This window comes from Rutilus rutilus, assembly GCF_951802725.1.
Source record: "Rutilus rutilus genome assembly, chromosome: 7".
Lineage (NCBI taxonomy): Eukaryota > Metazoa > Chordata > Actinopteri > Cypriniformes > Leuciscidae > Rutilus > Rutilus rutilus.
In genome coordinates this window covers 40,465,593-40,478,820 of record NC_140221.1, presented here as the reverse complement: position 1 = coordinate 40,478,820, position 13,228 = coordinate 40,465,593, and the positions used below count along the sequence as shown (strand labels likewise).

The 13,228-nt window shown below is 38.9% G+C and overlaps 1 protein-coding gene across 1 annotated transcript in view; it reads right to left on the bottom strand.

Annotated features, from left to right (window-relative positions):
- Positions 1–13,228, bottom strand: part of sema4c (sema domain, immunoglobulin domain (Ig), transmembrane domain (TM) and short cytoplasmic domain, (semaphorin) 4C) — a 57,685-nt gene that overhangs the window by 43,435 nt on the left and 1,022 nt on the right. The window lies entirely within an intron of this gene.

Genomic DNA, 13,228 nt, shown 5'->3' with positions numbered 1-13,228 from the left:
AGTGCGCAGAAAGATGCTAAAAAATATTTTTATCAGGTACAATCTTACATTTAACATCATTACTGCAATGCAAAAAATAAATAAATTTGGTAACACTTTATTTTACAGTGTCCTTTTTACATATGTTACATGTACTTACAATAGTAATAACAGTAAATTATGCATAATTACATGCAACTAACCCTCAACCAAATCCTAATCCTACCCTAACCCTAGAGCAAGTACATGTAGTTGCTTAATATTACTCAGTACTTAAATATATAATTACACTGTAACAATGACACCTTAAAATAAAGTGTAACCAATTTTTTATATATACAAATTTAAATTAATGCATTACAGTACATTATGTATTTAACCAAATAGTACCTCACTCATTTAGATAGAAATAATTAGAATATAGAACATATACCTCATTTCTATTGCTAAAATATATTACATATTTATTATATTTAAAATCTAATATATAGATGGATTAAAATAATGAAAACATAGTGAGGAAGGGTGCTGAATTGTCATTAAAATGACCTTATAAAAGTTTAAATATGTATTTTCTCTTTTGATTTTAGGGTGCAACCTACTTTTGTTGGCTTCACCCTGGTAAATAGAAGTGGTCTCTCTGTGTTTTCATACACACACACACAGAATATGAGAGTACAGCTGAGCATGTGAGAGCCAGAGAGTGACAAGGAGCAGACATGAAGGGCAGAAACAGACTACTAGAGTAAATAGAGACAGAGGGTGGGCAGATGGATGACACTGAAAAAAAAAAAAAAACAGCAGAGGAAACAGACCAAGAACAGAGAAAAGGTGAGAGACAGAGGGCAAGACATAGTGGAGACGCAGAAAGATGTACAGTATTGCATTGAAAGAGACCAAGAGACAGATAGACAGGGGGTTGAGAACAGTGCGAAGAAAGAAGGGAAAAGCAAATGAAGTCCATAGAGGGAGAGCTGGGAAGGGAGAGGAAGTTCTCTGCGGACACAGATGAGGTCATATTTATTAATAACACCCCTACTAATACAAACAGGCACAGAGTGTGCACAGACAAGGATCATTTTAATGGGACAATATGCACATGTAAGCATGTGTGTGTGCCTGTGTTCCCCTGTGTATGTGTGTGTAGAAGTTTGTTTAGTAGGACACGTTGCCCCTGATATATCTCAGCAGAGCAGATCTGTCAGAGAACACTGCATAAAGAAGAGAAAGAAAGAAAGACCAAGAGAGTCAGAAAAATAGAGGTTACACAGGGCCATGTTGGTGGTTGGGAGCTTGGATGGATTAGAGGCACATCTGTCAAAAGCTAACAGAAACAGAGAGAGAGAGACAGAGAGAGAGAGTAACTCATATACTGCTGACTTACTGCCAACTGCACATTTTACCGCTGTGATTAGGAATGTCAAAAGTAACGTAACTTCTGTACCACGTCGACACAAAAATAAAACAAGACACTACTCTTTCTACTGTATCTGTTGTACCACATAACGACTTCAAACAGTCACTTGTATGTATTCTCTGGGAGAATTCATTAAATATGTATATATATATATATATATATATATAAATAATCGAGATTCATCAGACCAGGCAACATTTCTTCTATTGTCCAATTTTGGTGAGCCTGTGCGAATTATAACGTCAGTTTGCCGTTCTTAGCTGACAGGAGTGTCACTGGTGTATCTTCTGCTGCTCTTCTGCTTCAAGGTTCCATGTGCTGTGCGTTCAGAGATGCTCTTCTGCAAACCTCGGTTGTAACAAGTGGTTATTTGAGTCACTGTTGCCTTTCTATCAGCTCGAACCAGTCTCCTCTGACCTCTGGCATTAACAAGGCCTGAATATTCTCTCTTTTTAGGACCATTCTCTGTAAACCCAAGAGATGGTTGTGCTGAAAAAATCCCAATAGATCAGCAGTTTCTGAAATACTTAGACCAGTCCATCTGGCATCAACCCACAAACCTTGCCAAAGTCTCTCAAATCACCTTTTTTTCCCATTCTGATGTTCAGTTTGAACTTCAGCAGATCGTCTTGACCATGTCTACATGCATAAATGCATTGAATTGTTGCCATGTGATTGGTTGATTAGATATTTGCATTAACGAGCAGTTAATTTAATATTTATTATTAATAACGTGGCTTAAGGAAATATACTTTTCAAACTGAAGATGTATTTTGTTCAAACCTTGAAATACCAAAATATATATTACAAAATGTACTTAAAAAATAATAAAAAAAATATACACACACACACACATTTAAAATCAAGCTACAAATCAAACACAAATATTTAATTATATTATAGCAGATGTTTTGCCAGTTATTATTATTTTATTTTATTATCAATTAATTTCTAAATGGACTTACAATTATAGCTTTTACATGATAGCTCTAAAAATGCTTGCTAATTGCACTATCCACTATGGTGCCCTTGCTGTTGACTTGCACTTTTGGGGCCTTTGCTGAAGGATGTCTGTGAAGTCCGCGAGAACGCAAGGCACACATCGATGCCACCACTGGTTCAGACTCAACAGCCCATGCAAAGTGTTCTTCCCCTGGTACTGATAACTGAAATTTTGGTATCATGACAACCAATAGTTCATCAGATTTCCAGCAAGTTCATATGAAGTCAAGCTACTCAAAGCCATCAGAATGACCAACAAATCAATCTAACCTACTACTAAAGGCTGTGTATCACTCTCTCACTCTTTTTATTTTCAGGAGACTCTTAGAAGACAAGGATTGAAATTCTATCTCTCTGCTCTATAGGGTTGCTAGTCCTGACTTCTTTCTGGTAATGGATCTGTAATAGGTAAAGAGCTAAGAAAGAGGAAGCGAAGGCCCCTTTTCTGTTCTACTCAGCGGAACCCATGCAGACGCTCTCAGACCCTCTCTGGCCTCGGTCTAAATTCATTTAGAACCACTTTCGGTCAACGGCTAGCTAATAAACTGCTGGTAAATGTTGCTAAGTTTAAAAGCTGCTATTAAAATCCGCAACGGACCCAGAGGCAATCAACGACTGTGAAATCTTTCAGTGCAGCTAGCTCACATCGCGCTTCGCACGCATCTTTAAATTGATACGTTCAGGGTGCAAAGTGATTTGGTTACAGGCGAATCGGCACTTACAAATGAGAATATATTTTCCGTTAAGGGGAGCAATGAAAATAACATTTCAGAGAGGCACGAAGACACACAAAGCGAGATGAGAGAGAAGGGAAAGATGGGGAGAAGTACGCCACCGGGCTGGCCGGGGGTCAGTGGCATGAAGTGAAAAACAAAAGAAAGTGAAAAACCAGCAGAGAAGAGCACTTCAGGTCTTCTCCTGAGAGGATGCAGGCCACCTGTGCAGCATCTTTGATTACCCTTGTAAAAAGTGAAGCCAGACACACACACACACACACACACACACACACACACACACACTCAGAGTCAAACCAACAAACCAAACCAACAGAGTCAAACCAACCAACATAGAGACAAAAATCCAAATAAGTAATTCTCCAGCTTTGCAACAGGTGAAGCAATACAAATGAGATGCTGATGTGTATTATGTATGTTTATGTATATTATTACAATTATCATTCTGGACTCACAAAATTAACTCATTAAGACAGCATGACACAGGACATAACTCTTAAGGACGCAATGTAATTGAACATTTTTAAATAAATTACTGCTTTCATTGTGAAAGGATCCATTCAAATCAAAAGATTTATATTTGAAACAAATGCTGCTCTTTTGTACTTTCCATTAATCAAAAAATCCTGCAAAAATGTTTCATGGTTTCCACAAAAATATTAAGCAGCAACTGTTTTCAACATTGATACAAATAATAAATGTTTCTTGAGCCCTAAATCAGCATATTAGAATGATTTCTGAAGGATCATGTGACACTGAAGACTGGAGAAATTAAATTTTAAAATATATTAAAATAGAAAAATTGAAATTTTTAAATTGAAATAATATTTCACAATATTACTGTTTTTACTATATTTGTAATCAAATAAATGTAGCCTTGTTGAGCACAAAAATTGACCCCAACGTTGTGAAAGGCAGTGTATCTCTCACTCTCTAGACAGACAGACAGACAGACAGACAGACAGACAGACAGACAGACAGACAGACAGATCTATCTATCAACATTAATAGGTTAACCAATTTATTGTGCATTCCTAAAAATAGCAGCATCCCTACAAAAACACCGGCACTTCCATTCCATCAATACTCCAGGACACATGATGCATTCAGTCAATGCACATCATATCTGTGATATGCAATCCAGCACTAATATGTAAGTCATACCTGCATCTCCAGGTACATACTAATGGAGTGAAGAGCTTCAGATTACCCATGACAGCCCTAAGCACAGCTTAACCCACGACAATAACCACACACACAATACTGCTTTGTTAACGCCGGGTGGGGAACCCCATCACCACAACAATACAAGTGCACACACAGCGTCACACGGCGATCACAAGCACAACAGCCATGAGACTCGCTCTGTCAGACACACACCTACACACACAGCAAGTGTTTTAATGGTAAGCCTGCGTTATTAATTAAATAAAAGCTCCCTGAGGGAGAGGAGGGGGTGTGTGGATTGTGTGAATTTAATCAACACACATTCAATAACAGCATCAGAAGGCTGGATGGGCAGAGAGAGAGAGAGAGAGAGAGAGAGAGTGGTAATGTCACGCTGTGTTCCCGTAGCGCTCTCTTTCAGCTTGTGGCACGATGCGATGCAACAGAACTTGATCACATTAGTCAAATCATAATGAGTGGTTTAAACTACATTGCATTATAATCAACAATGCAGTCCATACTGCAAGCAAGCAGTGCAGTCCAACAAAACTAGACCGCACCTTTTATAATCAACAAAGTAGACTATATAGCAAGCAAGGGTTGGTGAAATTAAAAATAAAGCACTAAAAACTAAAATCAATCCTTTTAAATGCCACAAGTAAATTTCAACAACATGTAACAATAATGTTAGATGACGGAAAAAGTATCTAAATGTAAAGATAGAGAAAATTAGCATGCATACTTAAAGGCAAGGTAGGGGATTTGTTCCAGAAACATTTTTTGTTATGCTGGGTGAAAGTCTCTTCACATCCTGATAGCAATCGCTACATGTATTTATATGTATACCGTACAGTATATACTGTCTGTGGAAGGCATAGGACCATAAAATGTCCAATCATTGCATTTGGTCCAAATCTCATGCTTTCAAAGCTAGCTTGCTATTGCTAGCTGCTCCGAAAATTGCCTACCCTACCTTAAAGAATGCAAGATACAGATACAAAATCAGATACAGTCTTAAGATTAGGTTTGCCATGCTTCTTGGAAATGCAGCCCTGGTCAAATAGTCATGCCCAAAAAACTTACTGGTTCATAACAGAAATGATTTAACAAATCAAAATTCTTTTGAAACATATTTTACCAGGTCTGCTTGTAGTCGACGTAGCCTATACCAAATTTCAAGTGGCAAAATCAGTCAATAATGGCCAAGAAGGTATGTGAAACTGAATCTATATGTAGACACGCTCACGAATTCTGATTAAAGATCTACATTCTGGTCCCTAAGTTCCAGAAACACATACAAATAAATGTACATTTGCACATTAGAGCACCACCCTGTGTTCAATTCTAACAAAATCTGATAGATAGCATCATATAGACATCCTGCATGTATATGCCAAGTTTACGACTTTGGTTACATACCAGCTGAGCAACTGCCATTGAGAAGAATAGGAATGCTATCGGATAGCTATCTCCAGAAATTACAGATGTTCTTGACACTGCTTGTAGTGATGTGACACGACAACTATATTGGTCCCATTTGCAATTGACAAGACAGCCTACACCACAAACACGCATTTGTTAAAAAATTATGGCAGCGAAACTATTGTGTTGCTCTTTCACAGCGTGGATGGTGTATTTGTGGGATGAAGAGAAAAGAGAAAGGGCAGAAAGGTATCCAGGGGACCTGGTCTGTTTCTCCCACCCGTCTTTCTCCATTATCCGTCAACCTCTTTTTAAGAGATGCTCTATTGATTTTCTCATGCGTGTTAGAGCCATGGCTTACCAGGGGGTGTTTTCTCTCTCTCTCTCTCTCTCTCTCTTTCTCCGCCTTTCTCGAAGTGCTGCTATACAATCATAATACAAAAAGTTTTTCTCTCTATGGCTGCCTTTTTTGTGTGTGTCTGAGAAGGAACTTTGCTTAATAGGCGCAAAAAATAAGCTCCTAGATAAACTGTTCCATGTGTGCTGGAGAGGTGAGAGAGAGAGAGAGAGAGAGAGAGAGGCAAAGGAAAAGAGAGAAGGAGCAGGCAGCACGTGGAAAGGGTCTATTACAAACACACAGGAGCACTCGGCATGAGGATCCAAGGGAAAAAAGACTCACTGGAGGGAAAAGAGATGGAGAGAGGAGCAGAAAGAGAAGGAGTGACTGAGGAGATTGATGCTGTATTTGCTGTCTGCTGGTTTGCCGTTATCTCTGTTTCTCAGGGCATGAGTTTATGGGCGCTCCCATGCTTTGCTCCTCTATCTTCCTCTCTCTTTCGCCTCTTCTGGAAAGAAATTCTCTCTCTTTCTCAGTTTCCATTTTAAGTACAAAAATAAAATAAAATTTGAATATAATTTAAATCCAAAAAAAAAAATATATATATATATATAGCATCGAACAAAGACAGAATGAACATTACAAGAATAAAGGAACAGAGTTCATCCAAAAAATTTAATTCTGTCACTATTTACTCATCCTCATGTCATTCCAAACAAAACACATGACTTAATGAGGAATATCCAGGCCACTCTTTTCCATATAGTGAATAAGGACTGGGGCCGTCAAACTTCAAAATGACAAAAAGCACTATAAAAGTATAAGAAGAAATAAAGTCATACAGGTTTGGAACAACATGAGGGTGAATAAATAATGACAGATTTTGTTAATACTATTGCTTCAAGAATACTCTATTGCACAGACAACATTGAATATGATGATCACAGTGGTTTCTGAGGGTGTGCAGCTCAAATATGAATATTGCAGATGCATATCTATCCTCCCCCAGTAGCATTTGCATTTGATCTCTCTGTTTCTTGCTATTTTATATCAGCATGCTGTCTCTATCTGCATTAGTCTCTCTCTCTGAGTGACAGAGCTAGTGTGACTGCGTGTGAGAGGCGCAGCAGGAGGTGTGCAGCATGTAGCGAACCAGGGTTAAAGGTCGTCCTGCAGAAGATGGGGGAGGGTGAAGGGCTAAGCGCTCGCACACACTGCCTCACCAGGGTCTAATGGTCCAACAGCCTCGCTATTGTTACTCCATCCTGTTGGTCTTGCACATCTGGGGGGAGATCTGCTTTGGGGATCAAGCTGTAGAAACGGGCAGAGGAACCCACCTTATACCAGGAGGCAGAGGTGTTGGGGTGGTCCGGGCCTGTGCGGGGAGATTTTTCTGGACGTATTTCCCGAGGGAAGGGGGGAGGGTTAAGGGAAGGGGGCCGAGCCCAGCTGTGGAGCTGTTTCTACCCCAATGGCAACACACAGCCACTTTTATTGTGTGTGAATGCTGGTGTGCTTGACTGTTTGTTCCTCTGGTGTTTCCTGCTGCTAACAGTTCAATCTTCAAGTCACACGGGAAAGAATTATGTTAAAGGGCAAAACAAACCCAAAATGAGTTAGATTGCTACATTTTCTGAAGAACATCGGCCAAAACATGTTGTTACACTGCAACACGCCTGCACTGTTGTGCATGGTTGAAAGGGCATTGCTATGCAATTGCAAAGATTGCTAGGGTGTTGCTAAGTGGTTTCTAACAAAAAAAAAAAACAATGTAGAATCTAACTACTTAAACGAAACAACATTTGAAACAACATTGGATCCCACTCACTGAAAGAAGCACTGATATGTAACAGAATGACACAAGGCTGAGTAAATGACGATTCTAATTTTTGTACCTTTAAAAAGTAATGCACATCTCAACAAGACACATCATTCATGTATGTTAGGGCAGCACAATTCAGAGAAAAAAAAAATCAAACTGTGATTTTTCTGATAAAAATTGTGATTGCAATTTAAATGCGATAAATCTTTTATTTTTTTGTGCTTGTTTGTAGGGCTGCACAATACGTCTATAATTTTACAATTTATTTATTAATATGGCTATAAAATAATACTAATACTAATGTTAGCATTTTTATTACCAATATCATTATTACTAAATAAAAACAAAAGAAATATTACCATAGTAATATTTCACTGTAAAAAAATACATGATAATAATAATAATAATAACAATAATTATATATCAATATTTAAGGCTGTTTAAATTTCTTAATTTTCAAACGTTAAACCATAAAACGTATTTTTTGACAGAAAACCGCTGGGAGCCCTTAAAGGAATGGTTCACCCAAAAATACTCACCCTCAAGCCATCCTAGGTGTATATGACTATCTTTTTTCAGATGAACACAATATTATATAAAATTATATAAAAATTATATAAAAAATATATATATTATATAAAAATTATATAAAAAAATATCATTGCTCTTCCAAGCTTTATAATGGTAGTGAATGGCGCTCCTGATTTTGAAGTCCACAAAAGTGCATCCATCCATCATAAAAGTAATCTCCAAGTAGACTTCAGGGGGTTAATAAAGGCCTTCTGAAGCAAAGCAATGGGTGTTTGTAAGAAAAATATCCATATTTAAAACTTTATAAACTAAAATAACTAGCTTCGGAGCAAACGCAGAGCTTCTTGTCCAGCAGCATTTACTGTGAACTGATCCGCTCTGAGACGCTGCAAACACCGGCGGGTAATAAGCTTCACTCTGAAACACGCAGTGCATTTATTTTTGTAATTAAATCAGTCTTCGCAATTTGATAATCGCACTAAGCCATACCGCAATTTCTGATTTATTATCATTGATTGTGCAGCCCTAAACACAAATGGTGTGGGACGTGTTATGCACTTCAGTTTAATGCCTAGGCTTAAGGTTTTTCTGAATTCTAGCACCACTAATAATATGAACTGTAAAGGCTGAACAGCCTCCAACTGCTTATTTGTTCAGATGTGTTTAAAACACTGCAATTTTCACATTACAACCTGAACTGAACTGAGTACCAAATGCTCTCTGAGACCAGAGATTTCACCATTCCAACTCCATTGTGTGCAAAAATACACTTAAGCAAATACATTTGGCTTTTGGGGAGAAAAAACACCCATTAATTCCAGGCAAAGGGGGATATGAAGCACCCAAACCAGATGTAAGCTCAGTAAACAACCTGAGCCCGAGATGCATTAGGGCAAACATCTGTTAGGAACGCACGAGTAGAAGAGAGCAGCGAGGGAGGAGAAAAGCTGCACTTGCTCAAAGCAAAAGCACAGACATGTGATTGCGCCTCTAAATTACATTTATATAAACACAATTTACAAAAGGACATTTGGAACTGGCTCACACTAAAGGAAACCATTGACCGGTTGTTTTAATGCTGTTCAGCTCCTACCTGTGGCTGCCAGGATTTGAATGGCGAAAAACAAAAATACGACCCTAATTTTAGGATGGATTGGAAGAAAAGCCCTGCAAACACAAACGCATACAGTCACTCTCATGCATATACAACAAATGCACAGCTTGAAAAAATCACTAGAAGAGCCTGTGGGGAAGGACACTAAAATAGCAGATGGTCGATACTGGTCATTTGCTAGCAAACGAGAGGGCCTACGCTCTCCACCTTTCCCCTCTGCGCGGCCTCCATATGCAGCTCATAAAAGACACGCACAACTGGCCTGATGGATCCATCTCAGCACCAGGAAAACGAGCCCACGGGTGGAAGAAGGAAAAAACGAGGTGAAGGAACGCTACCGAAAGCGGAATTCACGGGGCCGGTGAGGTATAATTCTAAAATAACACTGGCTTGCAGAAGAAAGAAAGTTACAGCGGTTTAGAATGACACAAGACAAGAGAGTAAATGATGACAAATGTTCAAATGTTTGTCTATCGAAACTTGACTTTTCTAAAACAGTCAATCACTTTCACAGCTCTGTGCGGATGTGTTTCTCCACCTCTGGCCCACAGCTGCGCACACACACACACACACACACACCCATCATTCCAATATGTGTAAACACACTGGGGGATGGTGGACAAATGCACTACCCTTAACACAAATGCACACAAGCGGCCCTTCCATCCAAACACACGCAATTTCTTCTATATTTGCAGTGCTGCTCTTAAAACACTCTTCCCCATCCTCTTATCTAAACATCACACATGTCCATCCCCAGCCCCTGCTGTTTTCACTCTCCCGTCTCACCATCCGCCTGCGTCCACTCAGGATCACGGACTCGCCTTGAATGCATGACCTCTCTCCACTTTTACACATCACTCCTGAGACTCCCAGAGTACCATTGCACTCATTACAAATACAGGTGAAGGCCGGAAAACAGAGAGACTAACTAGAGGCAGAGAGGAAATGGCATATAGGAGCGCACACTGATAGAGAATAATGAGGGTTCTAGTCGAAGGGGTCGCCGTCAATACGCACGACCACCACACATGAACTCCCAGCAGAGAGAGCGGGACAAATGACCCTTGTACGGGCTTATATAGGGAACACACTTCACAATAAGCCAGAGGACGGAAGGTGTCACGCAAGGCGAAGTTTCGTGCTTGCCAATTGATTTCTATTCATTCGGCGTAGAGGTGGTTTAGGGACACAGTCACGTTGGTTATGACGGTGCGCTGCATGCGCTAATTGAACAACAGTGTCCGCAAAACCGCACTATTATAACAAGACCCAAGGCCAGAACATTTGTTTCATGATGTCAGGGATGTAATCCAATAATTCATTCATGTGATATGAGTTCCTGCAGGGGCAGATAGCAAGCACTCAGGACGACTTAGAAAAGAGGCTTTTGAATTCCATACAGGTACTTGTGATGCCTCTGTGCGATCTGCATGTTGTTGACATTATAATGCGTTTTTGATGCACTTCAACTGAGAGTTGTGACCGCGTTTGTGATGATCCAATTAATATGGATGGTTTATTCCTGGCATTTTACCATGAATGCATCTTTACAGTTGCATAAAAGGTCAAATTGTGGTTTGGATCTAGTCAAACAGCTTTTTAAGCTCAAGGATAGCACTTTTTTTTTCTTTTTTTTTTAAATACACTGTAAACGTGAACATGCAGCAAAAAAAAAAAAAGACCAATTTGATCTGAGCCTTTCAAATTCTTACATTGGAGTAACCGCTATTATTCAGTCATCATTATAAATCATTTCTTTGAACTGGATCAAACCGGTTAATTTAGATGTTACTCCATGAAGAACATTTTTACATTAACTGACCTCTCTTTAAAGAGTCGGAGATCAAAGTCTGAATTTTAGGAGTTGGAATTCAACATTCCAGATTCCAAACTGGATGATCAGAATACTAATAGCTTTTCCTGTCCTTGTGAATCCCTCATGTCAATGTGTCTGTGTGCATGTGTGTGTGTGTGGGGGATTCAGTTTTAGGTACTATTGACTAAGGAAGGATGCGAGTCTATTGTGGCACAACAATGAGAAGATCTTCCCTCCAGGAGCCCAATTTGACTCTCAATGGATTTGAGGAACATCTGGGCTGAAGGGGTGACAGTGTATGGGCCCCCAGCAAGCTATTCCCTGCCAGTTGCATTTAATGCCGGAACACTGTCCAGGACAGGCTGGAAACAAACATGAATGGAGCACATTTATACAGTTACTGCTCTCCTCTTCTTCCACTGTTCATTAACAGACAATGACGAGAGCGTATGACAGCCCTACGTCACAATAATAAAGAGCTTTGTTCGAGGCTTCCAGTATTCTCTGCTTACAAGCACTGTATGAACCATTATAATAAACAATCAATTGTTCTTGGATGTGATGATACACACTGACCTCACTATTTCACATATACAAAACCACAAGCTATAAAATCCCATTGACATCCATTGCTCTCAACCTGTAGACACCTTTTGTCATTTAAATATTTTGAGGGGTCCACCCAAAAATGAAAATTCTATCATTTGCTCACCCTCATGTCATTCCAAACCTGTACAAACTTTTGGTCAAAACGGTTTGGTTACCAACATTCTTCAAAATATCTTTGTTTGTGTTTTGCAGGTAAAAATGTCATACAGGTTTGGTTTGGAACAACATGAGTAAATTTTTGGGTGAACTATGATCATTTGAACCTCATAAGAGGACCCCTCACAAAATGTGTGCACACACAAACACACACTGAAAAATAAATGAAAAGGTATTGTTCAGCCAAAAACAAAAAGAATATTCTGTAATCATTAACTCACCATCAATCCAAACCCCCATGACTGACTGATCTTTTCCATGCAGTAGAAATAAATGACAAATAAGGGTCACCACAAAGTATCATAAAAGTCATAATTTCAAAGACTCAGACAATAACAATAGGTTTATGTGACAAACAGGCAAAAAATTAAGTCCTCACATTCATCCTCACGCTTATTGATGAATTCATAAGAGTACACAAGGGAACTACCTATGTCAGATTCATGAATAAATAATTTATTGTAGTCAAATCGTGTAAAAAAAAAAAAAAAGTTTCATTCCATTTACAAAGTTGATCTAAATGATTTGTTTACAAATCAGACAGATCTGATTCTGGAGTACAAGTGATCAACTTGCTGTTAGCTCAACAGAGGGGAAGATCACTGAATAATGACTTACATTTCTGCATCGACTCACACGACTGCTACTGTAAATCTTCGGAAGACTTGGAATGTGCACAACTTTTATGGCGATTTTACATCTTATTTTAGACTTGACATCTTCAGTCACGTTTTATTGCCAAATTTGCCAATGCATGGAAAACCAGTGTTTCTCCAAAATGTCTCCTTTGTGTTCCACAGTGGAAAGAAAGTCATAAATTATTGGAGCGACATAAAGGTGAGTATGACAGTATTTCTTATTTTTAGTTTAACTGTCTCTTTGAACATTTCTTTGCCTGAATGAGCACCCAGCCATATGAAAACACCAGTGTCCACTTCATGATGTAATTACTGTAATCTCCAGTATGCAGCGCGCACTTATTTCATTATAGACGACCAGTATTTGAAATGAAGGAAAACGCACTCTGTAAGATGTGTCACAGTCACAGCTGGTGGTGGTCAATACCCAACATCACTTTTAGGCGCTATATAATTTCCAGAAAATACCATCATCGCTTAA